This window comes from Coffea eugenioides, chromosome 11, assembly GCF_003713205.1.
Source record: "Coffea eugenioides isolate CCC68of chromosome 11, Ceug_1.0, whole genome shotgun sequence".
NCBI lineage: Eukaryota > Viridiplantae > Streptophyta > Magnoliopsida > Gentianales > Rubiaceae > Coffea > Coffea eugenioides.
In genome coordinates, this window is record NC_040045.1 from 32,503,285 (window position 1) to 32,515,237 (window position 11,953).

Below are 11,953 nucleotides of genomic sequence, written 5' to 3' on the forward strand. Positions count from 1 at the left end.
CAACTCCTAACGTGAACCAACAGCCATTATGCATTACATTTCCTAACACGGAAGAGGCATTTGAGCTTAAATCTGGTCTTATTCACTTACTTCCTACTTTTCGTGGTATTGCAGGTGAAAACCCACATAAACACTTGAAAGAATTTCATGTGGTGTGCTCCACAATGAAACCTCAAGGAGTCACTGAGGACCACATCAAGTTGAGAGCCTTCCCTTTCTCTTTGGCAGATAAGGCTAAAGATTGTTTATTTTACCTGCCATCAGGATCCATCACTACGTGGGAAGACTTGAAGAGAAGATTCCTCGAGAAATTTTTTCCTGCCTCTAGAGCTGCCAATATAAGGAAAGAAATATGTGGAGTTAGGCAGGCAAATTGGGAAATTCTTTATGAGTACTGGGAGCGCTTTAAACAACTATGTGCCAACTGCCCGCATCATCAAATCTCTGACCAACTCTTAATACAATATTTCTACGAGGGATTATCACCCATGGATAGGAGCATGTTAGATGCAGCCAGTGGCGGTGCTCTGGTTAACAAAACCACAGACAAAGCCACGTTATTGATCTCCACCATGGCTGAAAATTCTCAACAATTTGGAGTGAGAGCTGATGGAGCAATAAGAAGGGTCAATGAAGTGAATCACTCTGACTTAGAGGGTAAACTGTATGAGCTTACCTCTCTGGTGCGTCAAATGGCAAGGGGGCAATTACAATCTGTGAAGACTTGTAGTATCTGTGCTGCTTCCGGACACGTGACTGACATGTGCCCAACTCTCCAGGAGGATTCACCTGAACAAGCCAACATAGTGGGAGATTTTTCTGGACCACCTCCACGAAGGAATGATCCTTTTGCACCCACTTACAACCCAGGGTGGCGAAATCATCCTAACTTTATCTATGCTTCAAAACCCCCTGGTGTTCAACAATATTTCCAACCACGGCCACCAGTGCAACAACCATCCACTTCCAATTCAAACATGACTCTTGAAGATATGGTGAAGTCACTGGCTCAAAGCACCAGTCAATTGCAACAGGAGTCTCACAGATTTCAACAAGAGACTCGTGTTAGCATTAGGAATTTGAAAGCACAAATGTCCCAATTAGCAACTTCCATGAGCAACCTGGAAAATAGCAATAGGGGGAAGTTACCATCTCAAGTAATTCCTAATTCCAAGGAGAATGCCAGTGCAATGCAATTACGGAGTGGCAAGGAGGTACAGTCTCCTAGGCATGCCCACGCTAGAGAAGAAGAAGTGTCCAGGAAGGTGGAAGAGGAAGAAGAGAAACAATCCTCCGAAGTCTCAAAGAAAGTTGACATTCCTCCTCCTTTTCCTGGCAGGTTTACAAATGCTAAAAAGGAAGAATCTGAGAAAGAGATTTTGGACACTTTCAGAAAAGTGGAGATCAATATTCCTTTGCTGGATGCGATTAGGCAATTGCCTAAATATGCTAAATTTTTGAAGGGTTTATGCACTAATCGCAATAAATTGAGTTTGGATGACAAGGTGAAGGTGAGGGAGAATGTCTCAGCGATGTTTCAAAGGAAGTTGCCCCAGAAATGCAAGGATCCAGGTATGTTTACTATACCATGCATAATTGACAATCAAAAAATTGAAAAAAACATGCTTGACTTAGGTGCTTCAATAAATGTCATGCCTCTTTCAATTTTTAAATTTTTGAATTTAGGACCCCTCAAAGAAACTAGAGTAATCATTCAACTAGCAGATAGGTCTAATGTCTACCCTGAGGGTCTAGTTGAAGATGTTCTAGTAAAGGTCAATGAATTCATTTTTCCTGCGAATTTTTACATTGTTGATATGAATGATGAATACTCTACTAACTCAGTAGTGATTCTTTTGGGTAGACCCTTCATGAGTACAACAAGGACTAAAATAGATGTACATGAAGGGACTTTATCTGTGAAATTTGACGGAGAGAAGGTCACTTTCAATATTTTTGATGCAATGAAGCATCCTGTGGATACTGAGTCTGTAAATTTTGTTGGCATGACTAACACCATTGTGCAAGAGAATTTTGAACAGAATTTCATGGGGGACAAGTTGGACTTTGTCTTACAACGAAGCAAGACCAATTTGGAAGTGGATGACATGGAGGAGGAGGAAGTCAAAGAAGCTATCATGTCCTTACATTCACTACATCCGCTTCCAGGCAGGTTTGAAAATTCTTTTCTACCATTACCCACTTCTAATGAAAGAATTCTACCTTCTGTTCAACAGGCACCTAATATGGAATTGAAGGAACTGCCCGAGCATTTGAAATATGCTTACTTGGGAGATAACAAGACTTTGCCTGTAATCATTGCCAATGATTTAAATGCGTTGCAAGAAGAGAGGCTCTTAATGGTCTTACGGGAATTTAAACCAGCAATTGGATGGACGTTAGCAGACATCAAAGGCATCAATCCATTCATTTGCATGCATCACATCCTTTTGGAGTCGGACGCAAAACCCGTGAGAGAGCATCAACGCAAGCTCAATCCTGCAATGAAGGAGGTGGTGATGAAAGAGATTCTCAAGCTCTTAGAATTAGGAATTATTTTTCCTATTTCTGACAGCCAGTGGGTAAATCCAGTCCATGTTGTTCCCAAGAAGACTGGAATCACATTGGTGAAAATTGAAAAGAATGAGTTGGTGCCAAGGAGATTGCAAAATGGGTGGAGAATGTGCATTGACTTTAGGAAGTTAAATGCCGCAACTAGGAAAGACCACTTTCCACTCTCATTTATTGATGAAATACTTGAGAGGTTGGCAGGTAAGTGTTTCTTTTATTTTTTAGATGGTTACTCTGGATATTATCAAATTATTGTTGCTCAAGAGGACCAACATAAAACCACTTTTACCTGCCCTTTTGAAACTTTTGCATATCGCCGTATGCCTTTTGGTTTGTGTAATGCTCCGGAAACATTTCAAAGATGCATGATGAGTATTTTCTCTGATATGATTGATAATTGCATTGAAATTTTCATGGATGATTTTACAGTATATGGTGATTCTTTTGATCAGTGCCTAGACCATTTAACAAAGATTTTGAAAAGATGCATTGAAACAAACTTGGTTCTTAATTATGAAAAATGTCATTTCATGGTTAAGGAAGGCATAGTTTTGGGCCATGTTGTTTCATCAAGGGGTATTGAGGTAGATAAAGCTAAAATTGATTTGATCACTAGTCTAACTTACCCTACTAATGTCAAGGATATTCGTAGTTTTCTAGGCCATGCAGGTTTTTACAGGCGTTTCATAAAAGATTTTTCAAAAATTGCTCAACCGTTGTCTTGCCTGCTTTAAAAGGAGGTACCATTCAACTTTGGAGATGATTACAAATTGTCCTTTGACACACTCAAGGGTATGTTGACCACGGCACCAATCATCTAACCCCCAGACTAGAAGCTATCCTTTGAGCTCATGTGTGACGCCAGTCAGTATGCCGTAGGAGCTGTGCTTGGACAGCGGAGTGGGAAGTGTAGTCACGTGATATACTATGCGTCAAAAACATTGACACCAGCTCAATGCAACTACACCACCACGGAGAAGGAGCTTCTAGCCATTGTTTTCGCTTTTGAGAAATTTAGATCATATCTATTGGGGTCAAAAGTAACGGTTTACTCTGATCGTGCAGCTTTGAAGTATCTCCTGTCAAAAAAAGAGTCCAAGCCAAGACTTATTCGTTGGGTGCTCTTGCTGCAAGAATTTGACTGGGAGATCAAGGATCGGAGAGGGGTGGATAATTCGGTAGCTGATCATTTGAGTAGGTTGATAAGAAAAGAGGAAGCAGTTCCCATATCTGAGGTATTTCCTGATGAACATCTTTTCTATCTCAAAGGTAAGGAACCTTGGTATGCAGATATTGTGAACTTTTTGGTCAGTCATAAATTTCCTATTGGCATGAGTAAGAGTAAGAGGGATAAGATAGTCCATGATTCTCGATACTATATTTGGGACGAGCCATATCTGTGGAAAATAGGCTCTGATCAAATTATTCGTAGATGTGTACCTGAAAGTGAAACTCCTTCTATCCTTGCTCATTGTCATAATTATGCATGTGGTGGCCATTTTGGACCTAAGAGAAATGCTAGAAAAATCCTTGATTGTAGCTTTTATTGGGAAACATTATTTAGTGATGCTTATGCATTTTGTAAAAGCTGTGAAAAATGTCAAAAATTTGGAAGTTTGTCTCATAGGGATGAAATGCCTCAAGTGCCTATGTTATTTTGTGAAGTGTTTGATGTTTGGGGTATGGATTTTATGGGACCTTTTCCTAACTCTTTTGGATGTTTGTATATTCTGTTAGCAGTTGACTATATATCGAAATGGGTAGAAGCAAAGGCTACCCGGACTAATGATTCTCAAGTTGTTGTAGGATTTCTCAAATCCCACATTTTCAGTAGGTTCGGGGTGCCGAGAGCCATCATCAGTGATCAAGGTACCCATTTCTGCAATCGCACCATTGCAGCTCTCATGAGAAAATATGGAGTGCACCATCGTGTGAGTACAACATATCATCCTCAGACCAATGGACAAGTTGAAGTCTCCAATCGAGAGATCAAGAGCATATTGGAGAAAACAGTTAACCTTAACCGTAAGGATTGGAGCTTGCGATTGGATGATGCTTTGTGGGCATATCGAACAGCGTATAAAACGCCCATTGGAATGTCCCCATATAGGTTGGTGTTTGGTAAGATGTGCCATTTATCTGTGGCTATTGAGCATTGTGCATTCTGGGCAGTCAAGCAATGCAATTTGCATGCGGATAGAGATGGCAAAGAGAGAAAGCTCCAACTCCAGGAGTTTGAGGAAATTCGTCTTGAAGCATATGACAATGCACGTTTGTACAAAGAGCGTACCAAGCAGTTTCATGACCGCCTATTGCGTGCGAAACATTTTTCCCCAGGACAAAAGGTACTCTTGTTCAATTCACGGTTGAAATTCATGCCAGGTAAGTTAAAATCCCGTTGGATTGGACCATATGTGGTAGTCAATATCTTTCCCAATGGTGTGGTTGAAATCCAGAGTTTAGAGACCAATAAGAGTTTTACGGTTAATGGTCATCGTTTAAAACCGTTTGTTGATGTTTCAGACATTGGCACTGTGGAAGAGGTACACTTGATAGATCCTATCTATGCCTAATTGCTCACTGTGGAGTCGTCTAGCCAAAGACGTTAAAGAAAAGCGCTTCTTGGGAGGCAACCCAAGGCCTCCATTTTTTGTTATAGTTCTCTTTCGTTTTTCGTTGATTTTGGTTGTTTTGTTCATTGCCAGTGTTTTTGGTGTTGGGCAGGAGACTTGGATTTACAAGGCATGCCCACGCCCTATAAGTGCTGCTCTTGAACATCGTAGAAATGCTTGGGCAGAAGACTCTGCCTTGTAAGGCATGGTCACGCCTTACAGCAACTCTAGTCAACTCTGGGGACACAGGCTTGGATTGAAGACTTCCGCTTCCATCTGAAGCAACGCTACACCACACTACCATCAGAGGCTCCACGCTGCCAGTCCTTGACACCTCCTCTACCATGGTGTTTTGCTGCAGTTTTTATTCATTCAGGGAAGTTTTTTGCTCCCTTCACTTGACTTCAACTTGTCGTTCTTACATTGAGGACAATGCAGACTTCAGGTGTGGGGGGAGTAGTCTAGCTTTTCCTTCTTACTGCTTTTCCTTGTGCAAAAAAAAAAAAACCTTTACCATGCCTTTTGGATTTTTATGGTTAGCCCTGATAAGCAATGGCTAGATTTTCAAATTTAACTATTGTTACGGTTTTAGATGATAATATGTTAAGTATGATATGATAACATTTTAGGATGTTTCTCTGGTAAATATTTGAGATTTTGTGACTCTTGCAATTTCGTTTGGTTAACTTTTCTAGGCATTGTAAATATTTTTCTGACATTTTTGTGTGAACTGGTTCAACTATTAATCTTAGTTCTCCATGTTAAGGAAATGAAGCAGGCTTGCATGGTTTTAATTTTACTTGGGTGTTTATTTGTGAATAACATTCGGCTATACTCCGCTGGTTATCATTGACTAGTAACCGGGGGTCTTCACCTAAAGTGTCGATTTTCGCGTCAAAAAGCAGCGATAACTATGAGTATATGGTCTTTAAGCGGTTAAAGTTGAGTAACCGGGCTCCTTCATTGGAGAGATGTCGGAGTTCGCGTCAAAAGACTTGAATGGCTCAAGACTTAGCACTTCCTTCAAGAAAAAGAAAAAAAAAAGGAAAAAGAAACAAAAAAAAATGAAAATGATGAAAAAGAAAAAAAAAGAAAGGAAAAGTATACGAGCATGAAAGTATGTGAATAATTATATTGCCTGCGGATCCATGAGTCTTTATGTTGAGATTTTGCTTAATAGTTAGACCAGTTATTAAAGAATGTTGGTTGGATATTTTCTATTCTTAGATTAGTTAGTCGGGATTTGAAAGAATCATTGGTTTTAAAAGCTAGTTGGAGAGTTATCTCGTAAAATTTGTCATTAGTACTTGACAGTTATCTAAATCATACATTGGCAATAGTTGCTTTGATTAATAGCCATTGTTTTGAATCCAACTGTTGCAAAAATGTTTGCTCGCTGGGTTGTGTATTTAAAGTTTGAAATGCCTGAGGACAAGCATTGTCTTGGTGTGGGGGAATTTGATAGGAATATAATTATGCACTTTATTTGTGGGTGTTTGGTCTTAATTTTGGCAGTTTAGTATGCAAAGTATTGGATTTCTGTTCATAATTAGTATTTGTGTTAATTACAGGCAATTAGTGTTGAAAGTGACAAAAGGGAGGCAAAATCCAGAAGACTCTTGCTTCTAAGGCGTGCCCACGCTAGACAATGCAGAGTTGCATGAAAAAGCCGGATTGCGGGTCCTATTCCTGGGGCCACCGCCTTTCCTTGGAGCCATACTTTAAAACTTACGTGGGATTAGGAAATAGAATGGGAAGAGGACTTTTTGGCAACACTTCAATAAGGGAAATAAGAAGAAGAACTTGGGAATTCTTTTCCAACAAAAATCCCACTTGGGAAAGCACGTGGGTGGCGGCGCAAGAATAAAAGAAGAAAACAGCAACAGACTAGGGATCATCTTCGTCTTGGACTTTTCTTCTCTCGGCTTTTGCTTTATCATTGTTAGTCGCTTAGCGGCCGCATTGTTTTTCACTTCGTCTTGGGTTCAGCAAAAACTTCATGAAAACTATGAATTGCTTCGTCGTTATGTGGCAAGGCTGAATCTTTTATCTAGTTGAGGAATAAATCAAGGATTGGAGCACCATAACTGTGAGATCGTTTTAATTGTTTTATTTTTGATTTATATGTTCATGGGTATTTGATTATTCTCTATTTTTCCCTGAGTTATTACTGTTTAGATTTATTGGATAATTAGGCCTGTTATTCGATTGTCTAAATAATTGATAGCCAATTAGGATGTTGGCGCGTCGCCTTTAAGTATCTTGATTAGTGGCAAACGAGACAATTTCACCGCCTCGCAAGCGGTTTAATTTGGATCGTGGGGATAATTAATCTAGCCTAAATAAACCCGCATGTGTGTTTGTCATCTAGAATTGGGTCTTTCTAATTCCTAATGTTGTGGCTACATTAAATCCTGTGAGCATTCCTGGGGTTGTCTAATCACAAGAGGGTAGTTTATGAGCGTCTCTTGACTACCATAAAATTAAGGAAAGATTGGTGGTTGGGTGCGTCGCTTGACCACTATAACCAGTTTATTCGTGAGTATATGAATTGTCCTTTGTATCTGTGATCAGTTGTGTGCTTCGGTGCCAAGATTAATTCCTTGACTAGGTTGTTTTAATTAATTGTTATTTGTGTAGTTTGGTTCCTGCTATCTTAATCAACTTTAAATTTCAGTTTTTATTCCTTTTTAATTAGTTGGTACTACTGCTAAAAATCCCCCCCTTTTTCCTATGTGATTTGCCTACCTGTTCCCTGAGGAGACGACCCTACTTACCACTATACTCATTCAGTTTTGGTAGTAGGTCTAATATAAATTTTATTTTTGGTGGTTTGACACCCACCAAATTTTGGCGCCGTTGCCGGGGAACTGGTGTTTTAAGTGACTTATTGCACAGGCTTTAGTTTTTATTTTTATTTTTTTTTATTTATTTTATGCCTCGATCTTCTCGTACAGGAGAATTAGAATTTGATCCAGAGATTGAGAAGACTGCAAGAAGGTTGACCAAGGAGGCAAAGTTGCGTAAGCAACAAGATTCAACGTCACCTTCAGAATCTAAGCAAGAGTTTGTTTCCAGTGATTCATCAAGTGAATCTGAAAAAGAAGAAGTGCATATTCCCCGAGTAGCAATGGCAGCCCCAAGAACTTTGAGGGAGTTGGCAACTCCTAACGTGAACCAGCAGCCATTATGCATTACATTTCCTAACACGGAAGAGGCATTTGAGCTTAAATCTGGTCTTATTCACTTACTTCCTACTTTTCGTGGTATTGCAGGTGAAGACCCACATAAACACTTGAAGGAATTTCATGTGGTGTGCTCCACAATGAAACCTCAAGGAGTCACTGAGGACCACATCAAGTTGAGAGCCTTCCCTTTCTCTTTGGCGGATAAGGCTAAAGATTGGTTATTTTACCTGCCGTCTGGATCCATCACTACGTGGGAAGAATTGAAGAGAAGATTCCGCGAGAAATTTTTCCCTGCCTCTAGAGCCGCCAATATAAGGAAAGAAATATGTGGAGTTAGGCAGGCAAATGGGGAAGTTCTATATGAGTACTGGGAGCGCTTTAAACAACTGTGTGCCAGCTGCCCGCATCATCAAATCCCTGATCAGCTCTTAATACAATATTTCTACGAGGGATTATCACCCATGGATAGGAGCATGTTAGATGCAGCCAGTGGCGGTGCTCTGGTTAACAAGACCACAGACGAAGCCACGTTATTGATCTCCACCATGGCTGAAAATTCCCAACAATTTGGAGTGAGAGCTGAGGGAGCAATAAGAAGGGTCAATGAAGTGAATCACTCTGACTTAGAGGGTAAACTATCTGAGCTTACCTCTCTGGTACGTCAAATGGCAAGGGGGCAATTACAATCTGTGAAGACTTGTGGTATCTGTGCTACTCCGGGACACATGACTGACATGTGTCCAACTCTCCAGGAGGATTCACCTGAACAAGCCAACATAGTGGGAGATTTTTCTGGACCACCTCCACGAAGGAATGATCCTTTTGCACCCACTTACAATCCAGGGTGGCGAAATCATCCTAACTTTAGCTATGCTTCAAAACCCCCTGGCTTTCAACAATATTTCCAGCCACGGCCACCAGTGCAACAACCATCCACTTCCAATTCAAACATGTCTCTTGAAGATATAGTGAAGTCACTGGCCCAAAGCACGAGTCAATTACAGCAAGAGGCTCAAAGATCTCAACAGGAGTCTCACAGATTTCAACAAGAGACTCGTGCTAGCATTAGGAATTTGGAAGTACAGATGTCTCAATTGGCAACTTCCATGAGCAACCTGGAAAATAGCAATAGAGGAAAGTTACCATCTCAAGTAATTCCTAATCCCAAGGAGAATGCCAGTGCAATGCAATTACGGAGTGGCAAGGAGGTACAGTCTCCTAGGCGTGCCCACGCCAAAGAAGAAGAAGTGCCCAGGAAGGGGGAAGAGGAAGATGAGAAACAATCCTCTGAAGTCTCAAAGAAAGTTGACATTCCTCCTTTTCCTGGCAGGTTTACAAGAGCCAAAAAGAAAGAATCTGAGCAAGAGATTTTGGACACCTTCAGGAAAGTGGAGATCAATATTCCTTTATTGGATGCTATTAGGCAATTGCCCAAATATGCTAAATTTTTGAAGGGCTTATGCACTAACCGCAATAAGTGGAGTCTGGATGACAAGGTGAAGGTGGGGGAGAATGTCTCAGCGATGTTTCAAAGGAAGTTGCCCCAGAAATGCAAGGATCCAGGTATGTTTACTATACCATGCATAATTGGCAATCAAAGAATTGAAAAAAGCATGCTTGACTTAGGTGCTTCAATAAATGTCATGCCTCTCTCAATTTTTAAAGTTTTGAATTTAGGACCCCTCAAAGAAACTAGGGTAATCATTCAACTAGCTGACAGGTCGAATGTCTACCCTGAGGGCCTAGTTGAAGATGTTCTAGTAAAGGTCAATGAATTCATTTTTCCTGTGGATTTTTACATTGTTGATATGAATGATGCATACTCTACTGATTCAGCAGTGATTCTTTTGGGTAGACCCTTCATGAGTACAGCAAGGACTAAAATAGATGTACATGAAGGGACTTTATCTGTGGAATTTGATGGAGAGAAGGTCACTTTTAATATTTTTGATGCAATGAAGCATCCTGAGGATACTGAGTCTGTAAATTTTGTTGGCATGACTAACACTATTGTGCAAGAGAATTTTGAACAGAATTTCATGGGGGACAAGTTGGACTTTGTCTTGCAACAAGGCAAGACCAATTTGGAAGTGGACGACATGGAGGAGGAGGAAGTCAAAGAAGTTATCATGTCCTTACATTCACTACATCCGCTTCCAGGCACGTTTGAAAATTCTTTTCTACCATTACCCACTTCTAATGAAAGGATTCTACCTTCTGTTCAACAGGCACCTAATGTGGAATTGAAGGAACTGCCCCAGCATTTGAAATATGCTTACTTGGGAGATAACAAGACTTTGCCTGCAATCATTGCCAATGATTTAACTGCGTTGCAAGAAGAGAGGCTCTTACGGGTCTTACGGGAATTTAAACCAGCAATTGGATGGACGTTAGCAGACATCAAAGGCATCAATCCATCCATTTGCATGCATCACATCCTTTTGGAGTCGGACGTAAAACCCGTGAGAGAGCATCAACGCAAGCTCAATCCTGCAATGAAGGAGGTGGTGATGAAGGAGATTCTCAAGCTCTTAGAATTAGGAATTATTTTTCCTATTTCTGACAGCCAGTGGGTGAGTCCAGTCCATGTTGTTCCCAAGAAAACTGGAATCACGTTGGTGAAAAATGAAAAGAATGAGTTAGTGCCAATGACATTGCAAAATGGGTGGAGAATGTGCATTGACTTTAGGAAGTTAAATGCCGCAACTCGGAAAGACCATTTTCCACTCCCATTTATTGATGAAATGCTTGAGAGGTTGGCAGGTAAGTGTTTCTTTTGCTTTTTAGATGGTTACTCTGGATATTATCAAATTATTGTTGCTCAAGAGGACCAACATAAAACTACTTTTACCTGCCCTTTTGGAACTTTTGCATATCGCCGTATGCCTTTTGGTTTGTGTAATGCTCCTGGAACATTTCAAAGATGCATGATGAGTATTTTCTCTGATATGATTGATAATTGCATTGAAATTTTCATGGATGATTTTACAGTATACGGTGATTCTTTTGATCAGTGCCTAGACCATTTAACAAAGGTTTTGAAAAAATGCATTGAAACAAACTTGGTTCTTAATTATGAAAAATGTCATTTCATGGTTAAGGAAGGCATAGTTTTGGGCCATGTTGTTTCATCAAGGGGTATTGAGGTAGATAAGGCTAAAATTGATTTGATCACTAGTCTACCTTACCCTACTAATGTCAAGGATATTCGTAGTTTTCTAGGCCATGCAGGTTTTTACAGGCATTTCATAAAAGATTTTTCAAAAATTGCTCAACCATTGTCTCGCCTGCTTCAAAAGGAGGTGCCATTCAACTTTGGAGATGATTGCAAATTGTCCTTTGACACACTCAAGGGTATGTTGACCACGACACCAATCATCCAACCCCCAGACTGGAAGCTATCCTTTGAGCTCATGTGTGACGCCAGTCAGTATGCCGTAGAAGCTGTGCTTGGACAGCGGAGTGGGAAGTGTAGTCACGTGATATACTATGCGTCAAAAACATTGACACCAGCTCAATGCAACTACACCACCACGGAGAAGGAGCTTCTAGCCATTGTTTTCGCTTTTGAGAAATTTAGAT

At 40.4% G+C, this 11,953-nt stretch overlaps 1 non-coding gene across 1 annotated transcript; it reads right to left on the reverse strand.

Annotated features, from left to right (window-relative positions):
* Positions 1–335: 335 nt before the first annotated feature.
* LOC113754574 lies at positions 336–442 on the reverse strand. The gene has a single exon (XR_003465257.1). It is a non-coding gene; the product is annotated as a small nucleolar RNA R71 (small nucleolar RNA).
* Between the last annotated feature and the right edge of the window lie 11,511 nt (positions 443–11,953).